At 39.7% G+C, this 25,756-nt stretch overlaps 1 pseudogene across 1 annotated transcript; it reads left to right on the top strand.

Annotated features, from left to right (window-relative positions):
- Positions 1–5,698: 5,698 nt before the first annotated feature.
- Positions 5,699–6,189, top strand: LOC309856261 (small ribosomal subunit protein eS25 pseudogene; annotated as a pseudogene). The gene has a single exon. The product of its transcript is annotated as a small ribosomal subunit protein eS25 pseudogene (transcript).
- The last annotated feature ends 19,567 nt before the right edge of the window (positions 6,190–25,756 follow it).

Below are 25,756 nucleotides of genomic sequence, written 5' to 3'. Positions count from 1 at the left end.
ACTGATGAGTTCTTGGTGTGTGAGTCTGTTTTGAAGAGTACCGGCAAGAGGGAGATTCCCATTATTAAAACAACTCAGGATCTAGTCTTTGGACTAGATATTTAATATTTAATATTGCATTAAATTTCAATCAGTGTTTTCATATGTCGTGAATCCTGCAGACTTGCCTGTTGTTGTTTCGCCTGTTCCGCCTGTTGTTGACATGTGACATTCCCTCTTTCCTCTGAAAACTTACTGTAGACTTACTCAGCTCTTCATAGAAAATCCAGGCACTGAAGGTAAGAAACATACCTGCTCACAGTAGATACTGTAGGTGAGCAAGAGCAAGGACACAGGAGGATGCCCCGTCATTATTAATTCTACTAATTATTCTGTTGATAGTTCCGTGCTTGCCTATTAGTTATAAAATCTGTCTTCAATAGATGAAGCAAACCCTTCAGATACCCAAATGAGAAAGGAGAAGTAGTGTGGTGGCTGAGTGCTGTCTCTGTCGATTATATTGGAGGTATATCAGAAAAGAGTCCCCTAATGTGAGAGAAACGGTGAATAGGTTGTGTCCACCGACACTGACCCTGGGGGCAAAAATGGTTTTTGTTTGTTTGTTTGTTTGTTTGTTTTTCTTTCCACAGGAGATGGCCGGGTTTCTTTGATGAGAGTTAGAAGAGAGAGTATAATTTCTCTGCTCTGCTCTTGAAGTAATTCACTAAGAAAAGAAACTTCACCATCAGGGGTCTGAGAATCCGGTGTAGGTAATTTCTTATCTCACTTAATTTAATCTTGAATAGAAAATAAAGGGTCTGTGATGAAAAAGCCTTTCAATTCTCTTCTGTCTCACAGAATGGAGAACACCCCTCTCACTCATGTACTGAAACAACACATCTATTACTGGGAGACTTGTTGGGGAAGGGGAAACCTTACTTGATCATTGCCTAAACTCACCCCTAAAATATCTGAGGTCTGGCCGACAAGGCATGCAGTGAATACAGTGGGATCCCAAAGGTTGGTTCCACATTTTTCTTGCCAACTGAAAAGAAAATGGAAACCTTGTATTTCTAACTTGAACAGTGTCTTTAGGTTACATGCTACAAGACCGTTAGGCTTGCAAACATTATGCTAAGCAAAGCAACCCAGACACAAAAGGACACGTCCCTTAGGATTTGACGGATGGTTCAATGTCTAAAAAGGAGGCAAAATCAGACTGAAAGTAGAGTAGAGGATACCAGGGACTAGGTGGGAAGAGTAGAGGGGGAGTCATTGTTCAATGTGCACAGAGTTTCTGTTTGCAGTAGTAAACGGCTTGGCAAGAGTGGTCATAGTTGCACAAGATTGTGAACCTAATTAGTGCCTCTGAATTGTGTACTTCAAACGATTACCGTGACCATTTCACACCCTAAATATGTTTTTGCCACAATAAAAACATTTTAGGGCTTTTGATCAGGAGGCGGAAGTGTCTCCCGAGGGCCAGAGGCAGCCTTCCAGAAGGGGTACCTAAGTCTGTCTCTGGATAATGACGGCAGAGCCCAGGCAGTGTCCGGTACCCAGCAAGGGCTGCATAGGTATAAGCTGCTGCTGAAATCATCATCTGCCCTGCTCCTTCTATGCACAAGTTGTGTCTCTGCGATCCCATGGACAAACCCGTGCGCCTGTCAGCCTTCTGACTGCCCTTTCCCTGAAGTTTCCCCTGTCCTCCCCCTCCATTCTGCCGGTTCTGGTATGCTGTTACCTCAAATGTGCAATGCATGATGTCAGTGATGGTAGTTTTTAGTTTTCCATTTTTCAGTGTATCCATTTGATTTGGAAATTCTAGTGTCCTGGGGCGCCTGGGTGGCTCAGTGGGTTAAGCCTCTGCCTTCGGCTCAGGTCATGATCTCAGGGTCCTGGGATCGAGCCCCGCATCAGGCTCTCTGCTCAGCAGGGAGCCCGCTTCCTCCTCTCTCTCTCTCTGCCCGTCTCTCTGCCTACTTGTAATCTCTGTCAAGTAAATAAATAAAATCTTAAAAAAAATAAATTCTAGTGTCCTGATAAAACCTCACGTTTGTCATCCATATTCTTGAACATATTAATCATAATTATTTCACAGTCCGTGTCCGATAAGTATACTATTGGGGTATTCTGGGGGTGTTTATCTCTTCCTCTTTCTCTTCATCTGGTTTTTGATGAGTCTGGTGGTTTAATTAAGTGCCAGGCATTGTTTACGGAAAAGCTGAGTGCTCCTGGAGGATGTGTCTCCCTCCGTAGAAGTTTTACGGCACCCAGGCACCCAGGGTAGGGGCCATGACATCAGTCCAGCCAGGGGCTGAGCTCCAAGGGTGCTCCGGGCTTTTTATAAAGTTTGCACCACCTCAGGTTCCCCCTGCCCCGGATGGTAGGTAGCCCTTCAGGGGTCCCCACTGACAGTCTGGGGTGTTTTCTGGGGGCCCTCTTTCCGGTGAGTTCTGCAGGCACGCCTCTTTTTACTTCCCTACACCCTGGGACTGCTGTTGAGGCTTTGAACAGCTGTCTGTTCAACTTCCTAGTCTCAGGTCCTATGCAGCTTAGGTATGGAGGAATGCCTCCAGGGAGAAAATCACCCAGTACAGGTCTCAGGTCTGTCTGCCTTTCTTCTTCCTAAGGCCTCGACTTCTCAAATACTGACTGCTTTGTAAGTCGGACTCTTGAGTTTTATTCCCTAGCCCCATGAGTTTTCTGAGGAGCTGCTGTCTTCCCTCACTTGGTGGGTTCTTTGTCTATAGAATGATGCCCTGTCACTCAGGGCACTGTGGCCTTTAGCACTTCCCTGAGGGGAGAAAAGTAGCACAGGATTGCTGCATTCCCCTGCAGAGATTCTCTGTTTTCCAGATTTCCTCTACCTGGATGTGCTGGGCAGAGAAGAAGCTCTCTGATGCCTTCAAGCAATGTTGGCTATCTTCCCCCCTTTATCCAGACTTTTGTTTTTCTCTGTGAGATAATAGGACTGAAACGGGCTCTTTCATCACGACCATAGGTGGAAGTGGAAATGACCCCTCCATGAATTTTACGTCTGTTTTTTTTTTTTTTTGTCTAAAATAAATACACAAATCCTGCTCTGAAATATGTTCCAAAAGAATATTAATTTCAGGAGCTTGTCCTACCAGGTATTAGTAGAATGCTGAGGTCTGAAACACACTTTTTGACAAAGCAACAGCTTCAAAATCATCAAGGAAAAATGTGTGACCTAACAATTTTTTTCTGCAATCAAATCTGTCATTCAAGTATAAAAGCAATAGGCAAAAAATTGGAAGCACGTGCTAAGTCAGGGACATTTATTCTAAGGACTCTGCTTTAATGAATTTTGTATCGTACGAACTCAGTCAATAACGATAGAAAACCTGAGGCAAATAGACCACTATTGAGAGCCAAATGTTCATAAGACTAACAAATCAAGTGAAAGAGCTGTAAATAAAGCTAATATTTTTAAGGCAAACATAGAGGCATGGAAAGAGAGAGAAGGGTATTCTAACCGGATCTTTGATCATAGCTAGACATTAGTAAAGAATGTCCAAAGGACAGATTGGGAACATTGCAAAGAGCTGTACTTAGAAAAAATACCGACAAGAATGTTGGTTTGCGGGGATGATAGCGGAGACTCGCTTCTTTCTGCTTCTGCCCTCTAAATTCAAATGAATTCCTTGGAAATATTTCAACAAATTATCACAAAAAGAGTGTAACCGGTGGAAAGGAAAATGTGTTCTACCTAAGGACCTAAGGATTTGAATATCTATGCCATGGTGAATTCCCTGACCTTTGTCTTCTTTCTTTAAAAGATCATATTTATTCATTTGAGACAGAGAGATACAGAGAGAGAGACAGAGAAAGAGAGAGAGGGAGAGAGAGAGAGAGAACATGCACAAGGGGAGAGGTAGAAGGAGAAGGAGAAGCAGACACCCCACTGAGCTGGGAGCCCAAGGCAGGGCTCCATCCCAGGACCCAGAGATCATGACCCAAGCCCAAAACAGATGCTTAACCACGTGAGCCACCCCTGTGCCCCTACCACTGTCTAGAATTAAATCGAGTTTCAGTGATAGGCATCAAAGAAACACCAACACTCCTAGAAAAACACAGGAAGAGAGGAGAAAGAAATAAAGTACACAGACACAGAAAAAAAAAAAAAACCAAAAAAACAAAAAACAGAAAACAAAACCAAAAAAGAAAAAAAAAAAAAAACCAGGGTCTGCTTTCAATGGGTGAACATCAGGAAAAATGGAAGCTCAACTGTGACATAAAGGAGAGATGGACACACAAGAGAAGTACCAAGGGAACTACCTGCAGCATTTGCAAGAGCTAGGCCTGGCCTGCGGGGCAGGTGCATCCACTCTGCCCCTCCAAATGAAGGAAACAGCAGGATCCACCTTCCCAAAGCAGCCACTATAGCTGATTCTCAGAGGCCTGACCCACCTGTGCACTTCTCAAGACCACCACAGTTTTTCCTCACCACCTGCTCAGGTGACTCCAGTAGGCTTCATGTCTCCTAGGTGTCCCTTCAATGGCAGAAGGGGATCCAAGGCCAGCGTCTCTCTCTACTCCAGCCAACAGAAAGGTTCCAACTGTATATGGTGGCTCACGTCATTCTGCCCAGCAAAACATCCTGGCCAGGCGCCTGCAGTTCCTCCACTCATTGGCAGAAAGCAACCGGGCCTGGCATTCGTACCAGAAGGTGATCTAGTTTTGGGGTGCCTCCACACTCCACCCAGTGGTGGAGAAATACCCAGGCCTCCAGCTCCTAGCCCTCCACCAGCAGCAGCAGGTGTCATGGTAGATGACCCCCTCCCTTGGGTGTACTGGTAGATATAGAATAGGAAGGCCAGTGGTACTGGGTGACTGAAACACAGGCCAGGCGAGAATGTTCTGTATCCTTTAGGCCCTGAATCCCACACCCCCACCTAATGACATCCCACTGCCCATGGAAGCATTTTCTGCTACCACGGGCATGTCTGGCAGTCACCCATCAGAAAATCAGGTGGACTCAGAACAATGTGGCTCAGGAATGCTTTGCAAAAGCTCATGAAATGAAGTGACAGTGGAACTGCATCCCCCCCAAAGTAGGCCAGAACAGGCAGGCCGATCCTTAAAACAGGGCAACTTACTATGAAAGGATCAGGAGTCTTTTCATAGACTATCCAAACTGTGCAGGTCAGGATAAAAAATTGTTCTTCAGACATAGAGCCAGGGAAGTCAAAACTTAAATGAGAAAAGGCAAACCCCGACAACAACAGAGATGAATCCGATGTTAGGACTCGCTTGCAAAGATTTTAAAGTAGCCAATATAAAATTTCTTGAAGGAGTAATTATGGATTACTATGAAATTAAAAAAAAAAGATAGCAAACCTCTGCCAAGTTACAGAAATAATATGAAACATGCCAAATGGAAATTAAATATTTAAAAATATCATAAAGAAAATAAAAAACTGCTGGCTGGGATCCACTGTAGACTGTAGATGACAGAAGATGAAATCAGTGAACTTGAGGACAGGTTAGACTATGCTGTTGTTCAGGAATGAAAATGTTGTTAAGGAAAACGGTACAACAAGCAAACAAACACGGACCGAGTTTGGGAGCTTTGGGATGAAAGCCAATGGGCTAACATTTTAATCATCTGAGTTCCAGAAAGAACGAACAGTCGAAGCAATATAGATCCAATTCAGATATGACACAGCAGCTAGAGTGATCAGACAGGGAAGACAGCCTTTTTGTCCGACATTTTAGTGAGGCTGCAGGGGTGGACGCTCCTCTCCCAGCTTCGCTATGCCGCCCAAGGATGACAAGAAGAAGAAGGATGCCGGAAAATCGGCCAAAAAAGACAAAGACCCAGTGAACAAATCTGGGGGCAAGGCCAGAAAGAAGAAGCGGTCCAAAGGCAAAGTTCGGGACAAGCTGAATAATTTGGTCTTGTTTGACAAAGCGACATATGACAAACTCTGTAAAGAAGGTCCCAACTATAAGCTTATAACTCCAGCTGTTGTCTCTGAGAGACTGAAGATTCAAGGTTCCCTGGCCAGGGCAGCCCTTCAGGAGCTCCTTAGTAAAGGACTTATTAAACTGGTTTCAAAGCACAGAGCTCAAGTAATTTACACCAGAAACACCAAGGGTGGAGATGGCCCAGCTGCTGGTGAAGATGCATGAACAAGATCCACCAACTGTACATTTTGGAAAATAAAATTTTATTAAAAAAAAGACAGGGAAGATAAACAACTATGATAAATATGTTCAGATTTCTAATGGGATAAGTAGACAACATGCAATAATAGATAGGTAATGGAGGTAGATAGGTGGAAACTGTGAAAGAGAATAAAAAGGGAATGCCAGAATTCATGCTATGGCAATAGCTGTGAAAAATGGGGTCTTTGATGGGGTCCTCAGGAGTTGTGACCTGCCCAAGTAGAGAATCAGTGACCTTGAAGAATGGCCAACAAGGACTTCCCAAAGTGATCCGCAAATAGAAGAAAAACAAAAACCAACCAAACAAACAAACAAACAAAAAAAAAACATGAAAAAATGCAGAGTAGAACATCCAAAAACTGTGGAACAATTTCAGAATACATGACGTAGACATAATTGAAATGCCAGAAGTGGAAGTAAGGGGAAAAGGAGCAGAAAAGCTATTTGAAAAATGATGACTGTGAAATTTCCAAATTACTGATAGGCACTGAATCAGATACCCAGAAAGCTCACAGGACAGCAAGCTACCTCGTGGCCTATAAATGTGAATAAAAGAAAAGATAAATAAGAAATCTGGAAGAAAGCCAGACCAAGACACACACGCACACACGCACACGCACACGCACACACCAAGAACACCAAGAACGAAACCCATAGAGGAACAAGAGGAAAATTACAGTGAAGTCGTGTGATTGACCATGCAAGCAAAAGAGAATTAGGGGACATTTTTCGTGTGCCAAAGGAAAAAATAATTCACCAACCTAGCATCCTTATATACCTGGTTAAAACTATTTGGTGAAGAAGCGTCCATAAAGACTTCTTCTCTCAGACAAAGAAAAATGAAGGGAACTGTCACCATTAGACCTATCCTGCAAAAAATGGAAAGATTTTACTCAGGAAGAAGAGAAATGATGAAGGTCAGAAATTTGGATTTACATAAGAAAGGGAGTGCCTCAGGGAAGAAACACATGAAGGTAAACAAAGTTAATTTTTCTTAATAGGTCGAAAAGTAACCTGTTAATTTATGTTTTTTTTTTTAAATTTACTTATTTGAGAGAGAAGAGAGAGAGAGAGAGGGAGAGACAGAGTTCGTGAGAGAGAGCAGGAACAGTGAGGAGAGGGAGAAGCAGACTCCCCACTGAGCAGGGAGTCAGATGCAAGGAGATGCGATGCAATGTGGGACTGGACCCCAGGACTCCGGGATCATGACCTGAGCCAAAGGCAGATGCTTAACCAAGTGAGCCACCCAGGCACCCAAAAGTAACTTGTTTAAATAATAAAATTTATCTTATTCTTGATAAACGCCAAATAAATGTTTCAATAATGAGAGTCATAACGTAGCCAGTGAGTATAGCACAGGAGTAAGTGAAAAGAATGGCAGTCATGGAAAAATGGGCAGAAACAGTGTAAGTTACCTGCTCAGTTTGTCAAGAGTGTCATTTGAAGGTGCCCTTACATTAGTTTGAAGTGAAATGCACCCTCCAAGGAAATATCTAAAGTGTTTTTAAGCACCTATAATTGGTACACTAAGAAGTGAACGAAAAAACTGCCTTTATGTAAAATGCTCAATTAAAACCAGAGAAAGCAGGAAAGTAAGCCTCTTGTAATGAATAGAAAATAGCTACACGCATGGTTGATATCAGTGCAAGTATTTCAGAATCCACTTTAAATGGGAATGGTCTCTAAATAGCAATCAAAAGTCGCAGTGAATTTTACAACTGCAGCAGTTATGTATTGTCCGCAAGCCCCTACTTTCAGTACAGTGATTCCGATAGGCTTAAGTAAAGGGATGGAGAAAGACAGACCGTGCTAACAGTAAGCTAAAGAACTTCGGAGTGTTGATCAAAATTTTAAACTGTCAGGGGCATAAAACTCACAGAAATCGACAGAACTGTCACAGCCACAGGAAGCCTAAGAAGATACTAAGAGTACTAAAGATGAGGTTGTACCCTGCATGGGATCTTGGAGCACAAAAACAACATTAGAGAAAAGCTGAGAGAGTCCGAATAAAGTATAGTCTTCGGTTAATGATAGCCTCTCAATATCAGTTTGTTACAATGTGCCACATTACCATAAAATGATAATAATAGAGGAGATGTGATTGTGGGGGTATATGAGAACTGTCTTACTCTCTTCCTGGTAATTCTGTAAGCCTCAAACTGTTTCAAAATGTAAGCTTTACTTTCAAAAACCACATTGCTACTATGTTGCAGGAGTTGCAGTTATCTCCAGGCTGGACGGATAGTCAGTTGTTGTTGTTTTTTTTTTTTTTTTTTAAGTATATTCAACCCTACTCCTGCAACAAGGCTGTGGGCCAGCAGCATCCGAACAGCTGACATGTGGATGGATGAATTTAAAGAGCTCTACGACCATCACAGCCCCCTGCCCCCGTGGAGCCCTTTGGGGATGTAACAGAGAGGAGGCGGCTCCATGCAAAACTCCGGTGGAAGGGTTTCAGGTGTTCTTGGAGAACATGTACCCAGAATCGCACGGGCCTGACCACAAGCCTACCTCCTTTGGGATGTTCTGGAACAAACGACTGAAAGGTTACTGCTTTGACTCTTACCCTCCCAGTGAAAACCAAATCATGGGACACGGGGTCCTTTTGTACCTGTCATGGAATGCGTCAGCAGCAGTTTTTCAAGTACATGTCCCAGAATGAAGTACGCTGTTGCACCCACCAGCCACAGCCTGCATAGCTGAGGATGCAGGAACGGGTGTTCTCAACCTGCATGTCTGCCAGGAAACTGCCACAGAGAATCAGAAGTTCATCTTGCGGGGGATGGCTCTTTATTTCACGTACACTCCCATAAATGCATTCAGGCTGAGAGGAAGGTATCACCCTTACGGGACTGCATGGATAGGGAACATCAGAAAGGGCTTTTCAAGGGACACATGAAATAAAGTGTCACTGAACCAAGGCCCCCATGGAAGGAGCGGGAAGGCCCCCGGACTCTGTGCCCAACAGAAACGTAGCTGAGTATAGTGACAGACCCACCCGAAGCCTGGCTGCTCCTCTTTTATAAGGAAGTCATTTTGCAGTCTGTGAAAGTGATGTTGGATTTAATAAGCTTCATACTGATTTTGAAAACTTCAAAATTGCTCCCAAGTACCCTATTTTCAAAGGGTAGTGATAAAGTATTAACTCTTGGTGTTCAGAGAATTAAAACCTTTCCGTATTTTTCTTTTTCTATTTTTTTTTTTTAAGATTTCATTCATGTACTTAAGAGAGAGAGAGAGAGAGAGAGAGAGAGAGCAAGGCATAAAAGAGCAGGAACAGATGGCAGAGGGGAAGAGAGAGAGAGAAGCAGACTCCCCACTGAGCAGGGAGCCTGACACAGGACTCCACCCCAGGATCCCGATATCATGACCTTAACCAAAGGCAGACACTTAACTGACTGAACCACCCAGGTGCTCCAGTACTTTTCTGTCAAGACAAAAAAAAGTCAGTCTGGTCCAGTGTCATCCAAAGCCATTGTTTTCTTGTTGATGCTGTGTTTCAATGCTGTCTACGTGGTGTTTTAAAGTCCTCTGCTGTTATTGTTGACTTATCAATTATTTCTTTTGTGTTTGTCATTAATCGTTTTACGTATTTGGGTGCTCCCATGTTGGGTGCATGAATATTTACAGTTGTTAGGTCTCCTTGTTGTTTTGTCTCCTTTATTTTGATAAGGTAACCTTCTTCATCTCTTGTTAGCATCTTTGGTTTAAAATCTAGTTTGTCTGATGTAAGTATGGCTACTCCAGCTTTCTCTTGTTGTCTGTTAATGTGATAGATGGTTCTCTATGCCCCCACTTTCTTTTTCGTGGGGGGACTTGTAATGTACACTGATGAATTAATATTCATATAAATAGTGATAAGATTACCATTATTAAATTAGTTAACACATCCTAACCAATTTCAAGTGTACAATACACTGTTATTAAGTATAGATTCCCAGAACTTATTCATCTTATAACTGAACATTTGTGACCTTGGGCAATATTTTTTAGTTAAGAAAAAAGAACTGACGATTCTAGATTTTATATCTCAAATACTGTCCTTCATGTATCAAGGGGAATAAGGGCATACTCAAAAGAAGGAAATGGACAATAACTTTTCATTTGCAGATATACCCTCATACAATGTCTTGATGTTCTCTTACCTACACTCATCCCCTACGAAAAGAGCTAAAGAATAACTGCAGAATGCTTGGTGCTTCAGAAAATAAAAAGCAAATGTGTTGGATAAAAAGAGGGGTAAATAAAAACTTTCCTTTTTTGCAGGAGCTTGTTAAATCATGTGTGATGGATGAAGCAAAAATTAGAACATCTGTTTTGATGCTCAGAGCATGTAAGGGAAATATTTGAGACCAATATTTAGAATATTTAGAATTTCCAAGTTAGAAGGGTGAGTGGACCTAAATGGAAGTGTAACTTTATGCAATGTTATAAAACATCAGTGCCTATAGACAGTGGTTACACATGTACAATACTTAGAGCAACCACTAAAAAAAGATACAAACTGATATACTCAAAAACATTCTGAAGGAATCAAAATGGATCTCTCAAACATTCTGGTAGCCCAAGGAGAGCAAAAAATGAAACTTAAGGAGAAAAAGAACAACAAAATTCAAATATTGGAATGTTAGAATGAAGCCATTATGTATGGATATTTAACTATCAACTGTCTAGTACACCAGTGAAAGAGATGGGCAGCACTGATGTAAGAAAAGTACCCCCGGACGCCTGTGTGGCTCAGTCGGTTAAGCGTCTGCCTTCAGCTCAGGTCACAATCCCAGGGTCCTGGTATCAAGTCCAGCGTTGGGTTCCTTGCTCAAGGGGGAGCCTGCTTCTTGTGCGCATGCTCTCTCTGACAAATAAATAAAAAAATCTTAGAAAAAAAGAAAGAAAAGTGAACCAAACATATGCAGTCTACAGGAAATGCATTTCAAACACAACTACACAGGTAGGTTAAAGGTAAGTTGATGGACAAATATGTCATGCTAATGCTAATTATTTAACAGGAGCAGCTCTATCAGTATTAGAGAATGTATTCTTCAAAGCCATAATTACTACACTCAGGAATATATATATATATATATATATATATATATATATGGCAAGAAATTGTAACAAGCCTAAACATGTACATAGTCAGATGCAAACCACTAAATACATGAAACAAAAACCTGATAGGGCTGAATGGAGTGATAGACAACTCCACAGTTATAGTTGGGAACTTCAACACTCTACTGTCAGGGATCGATAACACTTTTTTTCTCATTGGATTACAAAGCAAACTCAACTGCATGCTGTATTCCCAAAACAGATCTATATCAAATGATTTGTAAATGTTGAAGGGTCAACATGTAAAAGGACAAACTGTACCAAGCACTGTCATTTATATTACTGTACAAGATATTCACTGCCACACTCTGAAGTGACTTTCCTTAGTGAAAGTGTTCTACATCCCTGATGAACTCATGCATGTCCACATGATTTAGCCTGGTCTATGGCACATCTAATCCATAGAGAATGTCTTTTTGTTTGCATGTGGGATGATATATTTATTTATTTATTTATTTATTAACATGCAGTGCTTTATTATTTTCAGGGGTACAGTACAGTGATTGAAGAATTCCATACATCACCTGATGCTCATCAGGACAAGTGCACTCCTTAATCCCCATCACGTATTTAACCCATCCCCCCACCCCCCTCCTCTCTGGTAATGATTGGTTTGTTCTCTATAATTAAGAGATTGGGGCACCTGTGTGGCTCAGTCAGTTAAGTGTCTGCCTCTTGATTTTGGCTCAGGTCATGATCTCAGGGTCGTGAGATCCAGCCCTGTGTCGGGCTCCACTCTGAGTATGGAGCCTGATTAAGATTCTTTCCAAAATTTGGATGGAACCAGAAAAGACCCCAACTTGCCAAGGAAATATTGAAAAAGAAAAACAAAGCTGGAGGCATCACATTGCCTGATTTCAAGCTCTATTACAAAGCTGTGATCACCAAGACAGCATGGTGCTGGCACAAAAACAGACACATGGACCAGTGAAACAGAATAGAGAGCCCAGGTATGGACCCTCAATTCTATGGTCAACTAATCTTTGACAAAGCAGGAAGAAATATCCAGTGGAAAAACAGTTTCTTCAATAAATGGTGTTGGGAAAATTGGACAGCTATATACAGAAGAATGAAACTCAACCATTCTCTTATACCATACACAAAGATAAACTCAAAATGGATGAAAGACCTCAATGTGAGAGAGGATTTCATCAAAATCCTAGAGGAGAACATAGGCAGTAACCTCTTCCACATCAGCCACAGCAATTTCTGTCAAGACACATCTCCAAAGGCAAGCAAAACAAAAGCAAAAATGAATTTTGGGGACTTCATCAAGACCAAAAGCTTCTGCACAGTCAAAGGGAACAGTCAACAAAACAAAGAGACAACCCATGGAATGGAAGAAGATATTTGCAAATGCCACTACAAACAAAAGGCTGATACCCAAGATCTCTGAAGAACTCCTCAAACTCAACACCCAAAAAACAGATAATCAAGTCACAAAATGGACAGAAGACATGAACAGATACTTCCCCAAAGAAGACATACAAATGGCTAACGGACACATGAAAAAATGTTCATCATCTTTAGCCATCAGGGAAATTTAAATCAAAAACCACATTGAGATACCACCTTACACCAGTTAGAATGGCAAAGATTGACAAGGGAAGAAACAAGAAATATTGGAGAAGATATGGAGAAAGGGGAGCCTCTATGCATTTTCAAAATGCCCAGATCACACATAATAAGAGAAATGTGTATTTTAATTACAGTATGATACCATCTATTTTCTACCATATTGCCAAATATACGATCATTTGAAACACACCTTTTCGTGAGGCTGTCGGAAAAGGGAAATGTGACTGGGTTGTTAGTATCCATCTAAATTGATATAGCTTGTAGAGAAGGCAATTAAGTAATATCTGTCAAAATTATGTGTTCATTTACCCTTTGATCCAGAAGTCTTACTTCAATGAATTTATGTATTGGATTCATTTGGGTGTGCGTGGAAAGAAGTTATATATAAGCTTATTCAATGCAGCATTGTCTGTAATAACATTAGAATGATTGGTAAATCAGTGCCAATCAGTAGCAGACTTGCTAAAAAAAAAAAAAAAGAGAGAGAGAATACATCCATGTATAAGGACACCATGCAGCTATTTTTTTTTTAAGTAGAATGTTATTTAGCTGAAGAGCTAAGTGTACCATCTGAAACTGTATTGTATGAATCCAGTCCTTGTTCTTCCTACTTTCAGTCATATTAACACTTGGAAAATTACTTAAATTCTATGTGCTTTAGTTTCCTCAACAAGAAATGAGGACATGTACTTCACTTGGTAAGATGACGGTTAAATTAATAAAGCACTCTCTAATTTTTGTCCTTATTAGGATCACACAGAAATATCTCCAAGATACAATGAAAATGAAAAAATAATGCAGGTCCCAAAAGCTGTTTGGTATTAAACCATTTGTATAAAAGGGGGACTGGTTAAAATACATGTAAATGTTTATATATGCACATATATACACATATGTTACTCTGCAAGGAAGGATATATAAGAATCTGGTGGAAAAGAGTGTTTGTCTTTGGGGAAGGGAAGTGGATGTTTCCACAGTTGAGGTGAGAGGCATACTCTTAACTGACTGTTTTGAAACTTTTGAATTTTATACTATGAAAGTATGTATCACATAGTCAATTATTTCTTTTTGTTAAAGGCAAGAACAGAAAATAAAAAGCAATAACACACACTTAGCGACTATGCAATCTGAATCTGTGAACTTCTCTACCACAGAGGTACAGCTGTATAATGTGTCAACTGAAAACATACAGTTTCTCATTAAAAACTCAGGGAAAAGTTTTTCTCCCCTGTTATTGTTAACTTATCAATTATTTCTTTGTGTTTGTCATTAATTGTTTTACATATTTGGGTGCTCCCATGTTGGGTGCATGAATATTTACAGTTGTTAGGTCTCCTTGTTGTTTTGTCTCCTTTATTTTGATAAGGTAACCTTCTTCATCTCTTGTTAGCATCTGTGGTTTAAAATCTAGTTTGTCTGATATAAGTATGGCTACTCCAGCTTTCTTTTGTTGTCTGTTAATGTGATAGATGGTTCTCTATGCCCCCACTATTTAAAAAATGATTTTATTTATTTATTTGAAACAGAGAGAACGAGGGAGATTAGGCCAGAGGAGCAGACTTCCCACCAAACAAAGGCCAGGATGTGAGGTCATGACCTGAGCCAAAGGTAGACATATACCTGACTGAGCCCCCCATGTGCCTTGGCCATCCCCTCACTTTCAATCTGCATTTGTCTAAAGACAAACCTGAAATTTGCCTAAAGGTCTGAAAGGAGTCTCTCATAGGGAGCATACAAGTGGGTCTTTTTTTTTTTTTAAATCACTATGATACCTTTATCATTTTTTTTTTTAAGATTTTATTTATTTATTTGACAGAGAGAGATCACAAGCAGATGGAGAGGCAGGCAGAGAGGGAGATAGAGGGAAGCAGGCTCCCCGCTGAGCAGAGAGCCTGACGCAGAACTCGATTCCAGGACCCCGAGATCATGACCCGAGCCAAAGGCAGCGGCTTAACCCACTGAGCCACCTAGGCGCCCTATACCCTATATCTTTTGATTGGAGTGTTTCGTCCACTTTCTTTCAAAGTTATTATTGATAGATATGTATTTAGTGCCATTTTATTATTGTTTTGTCATTGTTTCCCAAGATTTCTCTGATCCTTTCTTGTCTTTGTCACTTTTGGTCTGTCTTTCCCACTCAAAGAGCTCCCTTTAATATTTCTTGCAGGGCTGGCTTGGTGCTCATGAACTCCCTTTGTTTTTGTTTGTCTGGGAAACTCTTTATTTCTCCTTCTATTCTGAATGATAGCCCTGCTGGATAGAGTGTTCTTGCGTGCAGATTTTTCCCATTCAGCACTTTGAATATATCGTGCCAGTGTCTTCTGGCTTGCCAAGTTTCTGTGGAGATATCTGAAGCTAACTTTATGGGTTTTCCCTTGTAAGTTAAGGACTAGTTCTGTCCTGCTACATTTAAGATTTTTTTTTCTTTATCACTATATTTTGCAAATTTAATTACAATATGTGTTGGTGTTGGCCTGCTTTTGTTGATTCTGATGGGGGTTCTCTATGCATGCTGTACCTGGATGCCTATTTCCTTCCCCAGATTAGGGAAGTTTTCAGATATTATTTCCTTAAATATGTTTTCTGCCCCCCCCCCTTTTCTCTCTTCTTCTTCTGGGACTTCTATAATACAAATGTTATTAACTTTGACGGAGTCACTGAATTCCTTATGTCTATTCTCACGTTGCATAATTCCTCTTTCTCTCTTTTGTTTAGCTTCATTATTTTGTCTTCTATGTCACTTGTTTGTTCCTCTGCTTCTTCTAGCCTGCTGTTCTTGCATCAAGCCTGTTTCCAATCTCATTTACTGCACTCTTCATCTCTGATTAATTCTTTTTTAACATTTTATCTCTGTAGTAAGGGTCTGCCTCACGTCTTCTATTCTTTTCTCAAGCCCAGTGAGTATCCTTATGATTGTTGCTTTAAACTCTCTATCAGACATGTTGTTTGTATGTGTTTCACTTAGGTCTCTAAACATGGCCTTATCTTGCTCTTTCATATGGGATAAATTCCTCCATCTTCTCATTTTGTCTAGGTCTCTGTCCTCTTCTCTGTGTTAGAAAAGGCAATCATGTTTCTAGTTCCTGAAATTAATGGCCTTTAAGGAAGACTTATGTCTTTCCCAGGGCTTGCCACTTTAGGGAATGTCTTTGGCTTGTGCTATGTGCACTCTGCTCTGTCTCTCCTTCAGGCCAGTCATTTGCAGAGGTTCTCTTCTCCTGCTGCAGGCAGTGTATGGTCCTTGACCATTTGTGATTTTTTAATTACATGTGCTCTGCACTGTTTTTGAAATGAGACCTGACACTATCTCCACCAGAACTGAGGCCCTGTAGAACTCTCTGTTCGAAGATGTGGTGTGGGCAGTGGTTTGTGCTGGTCTTCTGGAGGAGGAACTGAGGCATGTGTGACTAAGAAGGGTAATACTGCCAGAGTGTAGGGTGGTGGGGCTTAGTGTAAGCAAGTTGGGCATCCAATGTTGGTGCTACACTGTTTCCCACAGGTGACTCTGTGTTTATGCTGAGGGACAGGGTAGGAAAATGGTGCCAGAAAGCTCCTTTCTTCCTGGAGCCTTGCCTCCATAAACGCTACCTCTCAGGGACACACAATGAGATAAGTAAATAATCTCCCCATGTGTGCCCCAGGCATTCTTTGATTACTGTTTCCATGATGTCTAGCCCTGTGTTGTTTGCGTCCCTTCTCTCCAGGAGCAGCACCATGCCCTCAGGTTCTATCCCAGTCAAGCTTTCTGACCTCTAGGCTTTAGGGGCACCTGAGTGTCTCAGTCAGTTAAGCAGCTGCCTTCGGCTCAGGTCATGATCCTGGGGTCCTGGGATCAAGCTCTGCATCAGGCTCACTGCTCTGCAGGGAGTCTGCTTCTCCCTTTGCCTGCTGCTCCCCCCTGCTTATGTTCTCTCTCTCTGGCAAATTAATAAATAAAATCTTTTAAGAAAGATGAAACTCCGGACTTTAAGTTCTGCTTGTTGTAAGAACTCATAAATTTCAGCCCTTCTTATTTTCCAAGACAATGACTTTGGGGAAATATTCTCTTTGTGTGAACACTCTCTTTCTCTTGCCCACTCCACAACTAGGGCTTCCTCCCCTCTGCTGCACCCACAATACATTTCTCCCCTAAAATGGGTCTCCACACTTTCTACCTTCTTTAATGTAGACTCTTCTCTATCTGTAGGTGTGGATTTTTTTTGTCAGTTTTCAGGTTTATTTCTGGGGTATTTAGGATGATTTGATAGTTATCTAGTTGTGTTCATGGAATGAAGTGACCTCCTACTCCACCACCATCTTCCTCTGTTCAGAGAAGATTGTTTTGTATGGTACATGGGTAATCCACAGAACCTACCTTCTGGATCATGATACATTGGAACCACTAATCTATTTTTTTTAATTTTTTTTTATTTGACAGAGAGAGATCACAAGTAGGCAGAGAGGCAGGCAGAGAGAGAGAGAGGAGGAAGCAGGCTCCCTGCTGAGCAGAGAGCCCGATGTGGGGCTCAATCCCAGGACCCTGGGATCATGACCTGAGCCGAAGGCAGAGGCTTAACCCACTGAGCCACACAGGTGCCCCTGAGTCATTAATCTTATCCACATTTCAAAGGTAGTGATGCAAGTAATATAAAGCCAAAGGCTGAATTCTTTCTTGTCATGAATACAGGGATGAGGAAGTATTTCCTTACAAGCAGAATCTAGTGGAATGAGTAAATCTGATGAACTAAGCTATAAAAATTACAGTAACAAAGCAGTCAGATTCACAGCATCATTCTGATAAACTAAGTCAACAAGGTGAATGTAGGAAGAAGCAAGCGTCTTGGAAAACTGGCATTGGTGGTATACCCATCATTACTCTAACTCTGTAAGAACTAAATAAATATGGTGAAAGTATTAACAAATAATTTGATGTGGTCATGAAGCCGTCTTCTTTACTCCTAAACCTCCTTCAGATAGTGCAATTATCAATGCTGGATATTGTGTTAAGCAAGGAATGGTGATGAAGAAACTGGAAGAGAAGATATTTTTTTTTTTCAATTGGATGAAAACACAATAGGCCACTTCAAAGCTAAACTGGATAAGGAAACTCTTTGATAATACCACTTAAAGAAGATCATGAAGTACAGGAATGTAGACAGAGCAATGTAATGATGAGGGACAAACTCTTCAAAAGTGTAACATTGTTTTGAACTTTCTGTGTGCAAGCTGATAGCCCTGAAGAGATGCATACTTGGATTAAAGCAATCTCTGGGACTTATTAAAAAAAAGCAAGTCCCAGGACTTAGTACTTACAACTGGTCATAGAATGTTGAGTTAACCAAACTGCTTATTACAGTTATGGTAACTGACTTTGTCAAAAGTAATGCAAATTTTCTCTACAATCATCAGGTTGTAAATTTGTATTTTTTAAATGATAAATTATGATAAAAAAGAACTTCACTAATTGAAAAAATCACATTAAGCTGTCTTCTAAAGATTAATTTACTGAATTGGCTCTAGAGTTTCAATTTCTATGTTTTAGGTATTTTGAAATTTTTTATACCTCACCACTTGAAATCGCCATTGTTCTCAGAGTACATACAAACTCATACAGGCAGATGCATTGGATAAACTCTACATTACTATAGTTTGCATGGAATTTTAAATATCAGGTGAAATTTACCCCCCTCATAGAAATCTATAGTGTTTTGTTAATTTGTATCACTTTATTTCCAAAGTTAATTGTGTCATAAATAAACACAATATACTAGGGACTGTATGGCAGTGCATTTGGAATGGCCGTATTTTAAGGACATACTTAGATTTGATTTAGGTGGAAACAAATTGAAATTAATATTTACAACTGGTAATTATTTCACTGCAGTTTTATTTCACTGCACATTTATTTATTTATTATTTTTATTTCTTTTCAGCGTAACAGTATTCATTGTTTTTACACTACACCCAGTGCTCTATGCAATACGTGCCCTCCCCATTACCCACCACCTGGTTCCCCCAACCTCCCACCCCCTGCCCCTTCAAAACTCTCAGGTTGTTTTTCAGAGTCCATAGTCTCTCATGGTTCACCTCCCCTTCCAATTTTCCTCAACTCCCTTCTCCTCTCCATCTCCCCTTCTCCTCCATGCTATTTGTTATGTTCCACAAATAAGTGAAACCATATGAAAATTGACTCTCTCTGCTTGACTTATTTCACTCAGCATAATCTCTTCCAGTCCCGTCCATGTTGCTACAAAAGTTGGGTATTCATCCTTTCTGATGGAGGCATAATACTCCATAGTGTATATGGACCACATCTTCCTTATCCATTTGTCCGTTGAAGGGCATCTTGGTTCTTTCCACAGTTTGGCGACCATGGCCCATGCTGCTTTTCACTGCACTTTTAATAAAGTATTAAATATGTACTCTTTGTTAAATTTAAAATCTTAAGTTTCATGAATGTGTGATATATTCAACACTAAATAAATACAGTTAAATGGAAGGTGAGAAGACTATGCTGTTATTGGTTACAGTGAAATTCAGTGAAGAAAACTAAACTTGTCAGACTCCCAGACAAAATAATAGGTGTGAAAAATGTTGCATTCTGCTAATTAAATAAATATAAAGAAACATGACTTTCTATTTTTATTTTCTACATTTTCATTTTTTGTCCTAAAATATGTGGGATAATTCCTAGTGTTGATTGAGAATATATTCTGAAATTAAAGGATAAAACTGGTAGGTTTGCTTTTAAACACAGTTTAGTTGCAACTGGACCACTGTATTCTAGTTTAGGCTGACTGAATCTTCAGGTGGCAAAGCTGCCAAATTCAGCTTTGGTGACCGAACTGGTTTCTTAGTGGAAATGATTGTTAAATGTCATTGCCTTGAATTCACTCCTAAAAATGCATTGTCTTGGATTAGGAAAGACAAATTCCATATGATTTCACTCATATGAGTAATCTAAAAAGAATGAATGAGTAAAGAAACAAAAAGCAGAATCAGAGCTATAAATTCAGAGAACAAAGTAATTGTTGCCCAGTGCCAAAAGGGATGAGGGGAAAGGGCAAAATGGGTGAAGGATAGTGGGAGATGAGTATTTCCAGTTATGGAATGAATAATTCATGGATATAAGAGGCATAGCCTAAAGAATACAGTCAATGATATTGTAATGGCATTGTCGTGAGCATAACATCATGCATAAACTTTAGAATCACTATGTTGTATACTTGAAACTAATGTAATGTTGTGTGTCATCAATACTCAAAAAATTTAAAAAGCAATTAAATTAAGATGCATTGTTTTAGGAAGGAACTTTAACATGTATACTGCATGGTTCATGCTTCTGCTCTGAGTGTGTGTTTTGTTTGCTTTTCAGCAAATAAAGTCTCACACTGAGTTACTAAAAAAAGTTTGCAGAACCATAATAATGATTCAAAGACCACAAAACTTTAGCATAAGCATAGTTTAATTTATTAGGCTGGATGGTGGGTGCATGGGCTACATTGTACAATTCCCATATACATTTATTAAAAATTAAATTTATTTTAATGAATTTGAGTGAAAACTTCCTTTTCTGTTGGTTTAAATATTCAAGCATCAGCATCTTTATTTCTGTTGCATAGTTCAGGTAACAAAGAAATTATTATGAGCAATGGGCTAGACATTGTGCTAGATTCTTGGGGTACAAAACTGAAAACACACACAGTCCCAACATTTTCTAACAGTATAGTGAAACAATAGTAATAGTTCAAATTGACTGCATGCTTATGTAGTATTTATGAGTGATGGAAGTATTTTAAATGGGTCTTATTTAATTTTCACAATAATGTTATGAGGTAGGTATTAATTTTACCCTGTTTCTGGGACGCCTGGGTGGCTCAGTTGGTTAAGCAGCTGCCTTCAGCTCAGGTCATGATCCCAGTGTCCTGGGATCAAGTCCCACATTGGGCTCCTTGCTCGGCAGGGAGCCTGCTTCTCCCTCTGCCTCTGCCTGCCATTCTGTCTGCCTGTGCTCGCTCTCTCCCTCTCTCTCTCTGATAAATAAATAAAATCTTAAAAAAAAAAAGGCTGATAGCTGCCATTTAATTTTACCCTGTTTCTGAGACAGACAAGTTAAAAAGCTTTTCTAAGCCCAAGTTCACCCAGCTATTAAATAGCTGAGCTGGAATTTAAAAGGATGTCAACCTAGTTCACCATGACACTGGTTAGACAGCCTCCCAAAACACCTCATTTCCATATACGCAGGGAACTCCCACATAACCTAGAAGGTGATACTACCTAGCAAGTGGTATAGATGCTGCGGTGCCAGAGGACAGGCACTGTGACCAGCCATCCAGGCATGACATCAAGAGACACGTGATAAACTAAATATTCCTATGCTTTATTTAAAAGATCAAAACCGGTGAAGAAGTTCTGACTTACAGATTTACAACAGTAATTTCAAGAAGTACCAAGAATTCTCTCAGAGAAGATTCTAGAGAAGGAGACTTCATACTGTTTGTCCAAAAACAGACTCAAATTACAACAGTGTATGTTCCAGTGCCATGGCAGCAGTGTGGAAAGCACGACGTCTTCATTCTGCATTTCATCTTGAACTATTGCCTAGCTGGACTTGCACTGATTTTTTTTTCTCCCTCCCCAAAACTGAAGAACTTCATTGAAAACAATGACTGATAGAAACTCCAGATTTTTGTTTAAAGTCAACTGACAACATCTTCCAGATTTTCCTAGTACTGCACATTCTTTTCACTATTTTAAAAACTCTGAGTTCCAAAACCAAATTAACAAAAACTTTGCTGGCAAAGATTCTGCTCAAAGATCTAGCCATCATACTACTTATTTTTCTAAATTTCACATCTGTACCTTATTTTTTTTTACTATATTCCCTATGCTGTACATTACATCACTGTGTATTATTTATTTTATAACTGGAAAACTGGGGGTACCTGGGTGGCTCAGTTGGTTAAGCATCTGCCTTTGGCTGAGGTAATGATCCCAGCATCCTGGGATTGAGTCCTGCATCAGGCTCTCTGCTCAAGCAGGAAGCCTGCTTCTCTCTCTCCCTCTGCCTGCTGCTCCCCTGCTTGTGTACTCTCTCTCTCTTCCTCTCTATCAAATAAATAAGTAAAACCTTTAAGAAAATTAACTGGAAAACCATACCCTTTGATCCTCTTCACCTATTTTATCTATGCCTCCACCTCCTCCACTCTGGTATCCATTAGTTTGTTGTCTGTAACTATCTATGTTCTCTGTATCTATGAACAAAACTCATAGATAGTTGATAAATTTGTTAGATTGTTAGATTGTATTTTAGATTCTTCATGTAAGTTAAGCCATACAATATTTGTCTTAGTCTGTCTGGTTTATTTCACTTAGGACAATACTCTTTAGGTCCATCCATATTGTCAAAAATAGGAAGATTTGGGGGCACCTGGGTGGCTCAGTGTGTTAAAGCCTCTGCCTTCAGCTCAGGTCATGATCCCAGGGTCCTGGGATGGAGCCCCGCATCGGGCTCTCTGCTCAGCAGGGAGCCTGCTTCATCCTCTCTCTCTGACTGCCTCTCTGCCTACTTGTGATGTCTGTCAAATAAATAAATAAAATCTTTTAAAAATAAGAATATTTCATTCTTCCTTGTGACTAATATTCCATTGTATGTATATATGACATCTTTCTCACCCATTCATCTACCAATGGACATTTAGGTGGCTCTCATACCTTAACTATTGTAAATAATGCTGTAATGAATATTGAATATGGGATACGTATGGCTTTTCAAATTAGTGTTTTCATTTTCTTTGGATAAATACATAAAAGTAGAATTGCTGAATCATAATATAGTTCTATTTTAAAATTTTGAGGACCACTGTACTGTTTTCCATAGTAACTACACCTATCTACCGTCCCACTAATAGTATATTAAGGTTCCCTTTTTTCCACATCCTCCCAAACACTTGTTATTTCTTGTCTTTTTGATAACAACCCTTCTGATAGGTGTGAGGTAAAATAGCAAATTGTGGTTTTGATTTGTATTTCCCTGATGGTTAGTGATGTTGAGCATCTCTTCATGTGCTTGCTGACCATCTGTATGTTTTCTTTAGAAAAATGTCTATTCAGGCCCTCTGTCCATTTTTTAACCAGTTTATTTTTTTATATTGCATTTTATGAATTCTTTGTATATTTTGGATGTTAGCCCCTTATCAGCTATATCATTTGCAAATATTTTTTCCCATTCAGTAGTGTTTGTTGTTGTCATTTTGTTGATGGTTTTCTTCACTGTGCAAAAGCTTTTTAGTTTGATGTAGTCCCATTTGCTTATTTTTGCTCTTATTGTCCTTTGCCAATTGGCAAAACTGCTAGATGGTTTCCAGCCATAGAGAGCTCATTGAGGCTGGGAAACTGGCAGAAATTGTGCAGCACATGCCATAGATGATATTGGTTCACACTAAGGTACTGGAGGTAGGAATTGCAGTTAGTTATTAGCTAATTAAGGATGATGTAATGTTCTCAGATAACCAAATTTGGGGTGAATAATTTCTAAGGCATTGTCACTAAGATCCAAACATTGGAGTTTTACAAGGGACCTAATGGCTTTTGAAACCATGACTGTCATTTGAGTGAAGGTACAGTTACACAGGATTTGGAAGCTTCTGAGCAAGGTTTTCTGGAAAGTTTGGAGGCCATGATTAGATATCAAGCATACTGCAGCACTACATTTTGTAAAAATTGGTCCATAAACCTGGTGATTCACAGACCTGCACCTCTGGGGATAAAAATATATGTTTATAAAAAATAAAAAATTAAAAAATAAAATTGGTCCATTTCTCGGTGCTGGAAGAGCCAGCACTCCAGATGCAGGTGGTGCTGGATGGCAAGTTCTCTTAAAGAAATTTTTATGTCTTTAACATGTTATATAATACTTTAAATTAATATCATAAGAACTCAGATTATTTAGTTCTATCTCTTCCTGAACTTATAATGTCATTTCATAATGCCTTTAACGTGTGCTAAGTTCACTTAAACAATTTTTTCATGTATTATTCAGATACAAGATGCTTTTACATAATGAAGCCTGGTTTATCATGTATACTATATTGCACTCATGTTTCCAAATTTGTACCTGAGGTAATTTAGCAATACACAGGCATATCTAAATGACAAGAGTGAAATATTAAGTGTAGGATAGAAACTTTAAACCTAAAAAACTATACTGGGCACAAACGGTGGAAAAATCATTAGACAAAGAGGGAGTGGGGGACACCTGGGTGGCTCAGTTAATTGAGCGTGTGCCTTCTGCTTGGGTCATCATCTTGTCGTTCTGAGATCTAGTCCCATATCAGCCTCCCTGCTTGGTGGGAAGCCTGCTTCTCTCTCTGACCGCTGCTCCCCCTGCTTATGCTCTCTTTCTCTCTTTCTCTCTGACAAGTAAATAAATGAATATTTTTTAAAAAGAGGGAGTGGGCTTTCAGTATAAAGTCCAGAAAGTGGTACATGAAGAAGAAAATTTGAACATTTAATTCCTTTTGATAGGAGTAATGAGTATGTTAGGATCATTGACATAAGAATCATAACTCATAAGAGCTAAGACTTACTGTGCACCAACAAACCTTATTATTAGGATTTTTTCCCATGTAGATAAGAAAAGAACATGTAGACAGAAAGGCATATAAATCATTGATCTACTTGCAAACTAAAATTCTTATTAAAAATCACCTGTTGGAGTTTATGGTTCTGAGAAAAGATAGATTCCCACTATACAAATAAAACTCTATACATGATACCTAAAAATATATAAGAAGGCCCTGGAATGTGGGGAGAATGTCTTATTACCCACCCCAATTCAACAGAATAAAACAACACAGGTCTGGCATTTCCCAAAGTCCAACCTATCAACAGCAGAAAGCCCAGATATGTTCATCTCTCCCTTGAATTGAAGTACTATCACAAATACCAATGAAGTCTGGTGGAAATGGCCAGGAGGATCTATCAGGAAACCTGCTGATAATAAGCAGTAAGAGGAAGTGCTTTTCTTCCCTGCTAGGCTACCTTCCCTTGCCAGAGACAAGGGGCAACAAGTAGTTCTATCCAGGAATCTTCTTCATCCCCAGGGCCTGAGACATCCATAACAAAAATTTTAAAGCACCCATTATAAAAATTCTTCAACAAGCAACTTAAAATTCTCCTAAGCGAAGGAGAACAGAAATTCTCAGTAAGAAATAATAATGGACAAGGGGAGTTAGAGAGGAGAAGGGAGTTGAAAGAAATTGGAAGGAGAGGTGAACCATGAGAGACTATGGACTCTGAAAAACAATCTGAGGGTTTTGAAGGGGCGGGGGGTGGGAGGTTGGGGGAACCAGGTGGTGGGTATTGGAGAGGGCACAGATTGCATGGAGCACTGGGTGTGGTGCAAAAACAATGAATACTGTTACACTGAAAATAAATTCAAAAATTAAAAAAAAGAAATAATAATGTAATAACTGAAATAGGAAAACTCTCCCTAAGGTAAGCTCAATAGTAGCATGGTGAAGACAAAGCATTGTGTCAGGGAATTGAGGACATATTGATAACATTTACCCAATGTGGATATAGAAATAGAGTAAAAAAACAAACAAACCAGAGCCTGAAGAATCTGTGACAAAATTTAAAAAAAATCTAACTGCATGCTGCTATTTATAAGAAACTTCAAATTCAATGACATATGTTGATTATAGTGAAAACAGAAAAAATACACAATGTAAGTATTAACAAAGGGAAATTTTTTGAAAAAATCAATAACATTGATAATCCTTTCACTAGAAGAGCAAAAATAAAATGAAAGAATACATAAATCACCAGGAATGAAAGAGGATGTATTATAGATCCTACATAATTAAAAACACAATAGGGAATATTACAATTTCATACTAATAAATTTGACAAC

The sequence above is a fragment of the Mustela nivalis genome (genome assembly GCF_964662115.1).
Source record: "Mustela nivalis genome assembly, chromosome: X".
Classification (NCBI taxonomy): Eukaryota; Metazoa; Chordata; class Mammalia; order Carnivora; family Mustelidae; genus Mustela; species Mustela nivalis.
This window is presented reverse-complemented; position numbering and strand designations above follow the sequence as displayed.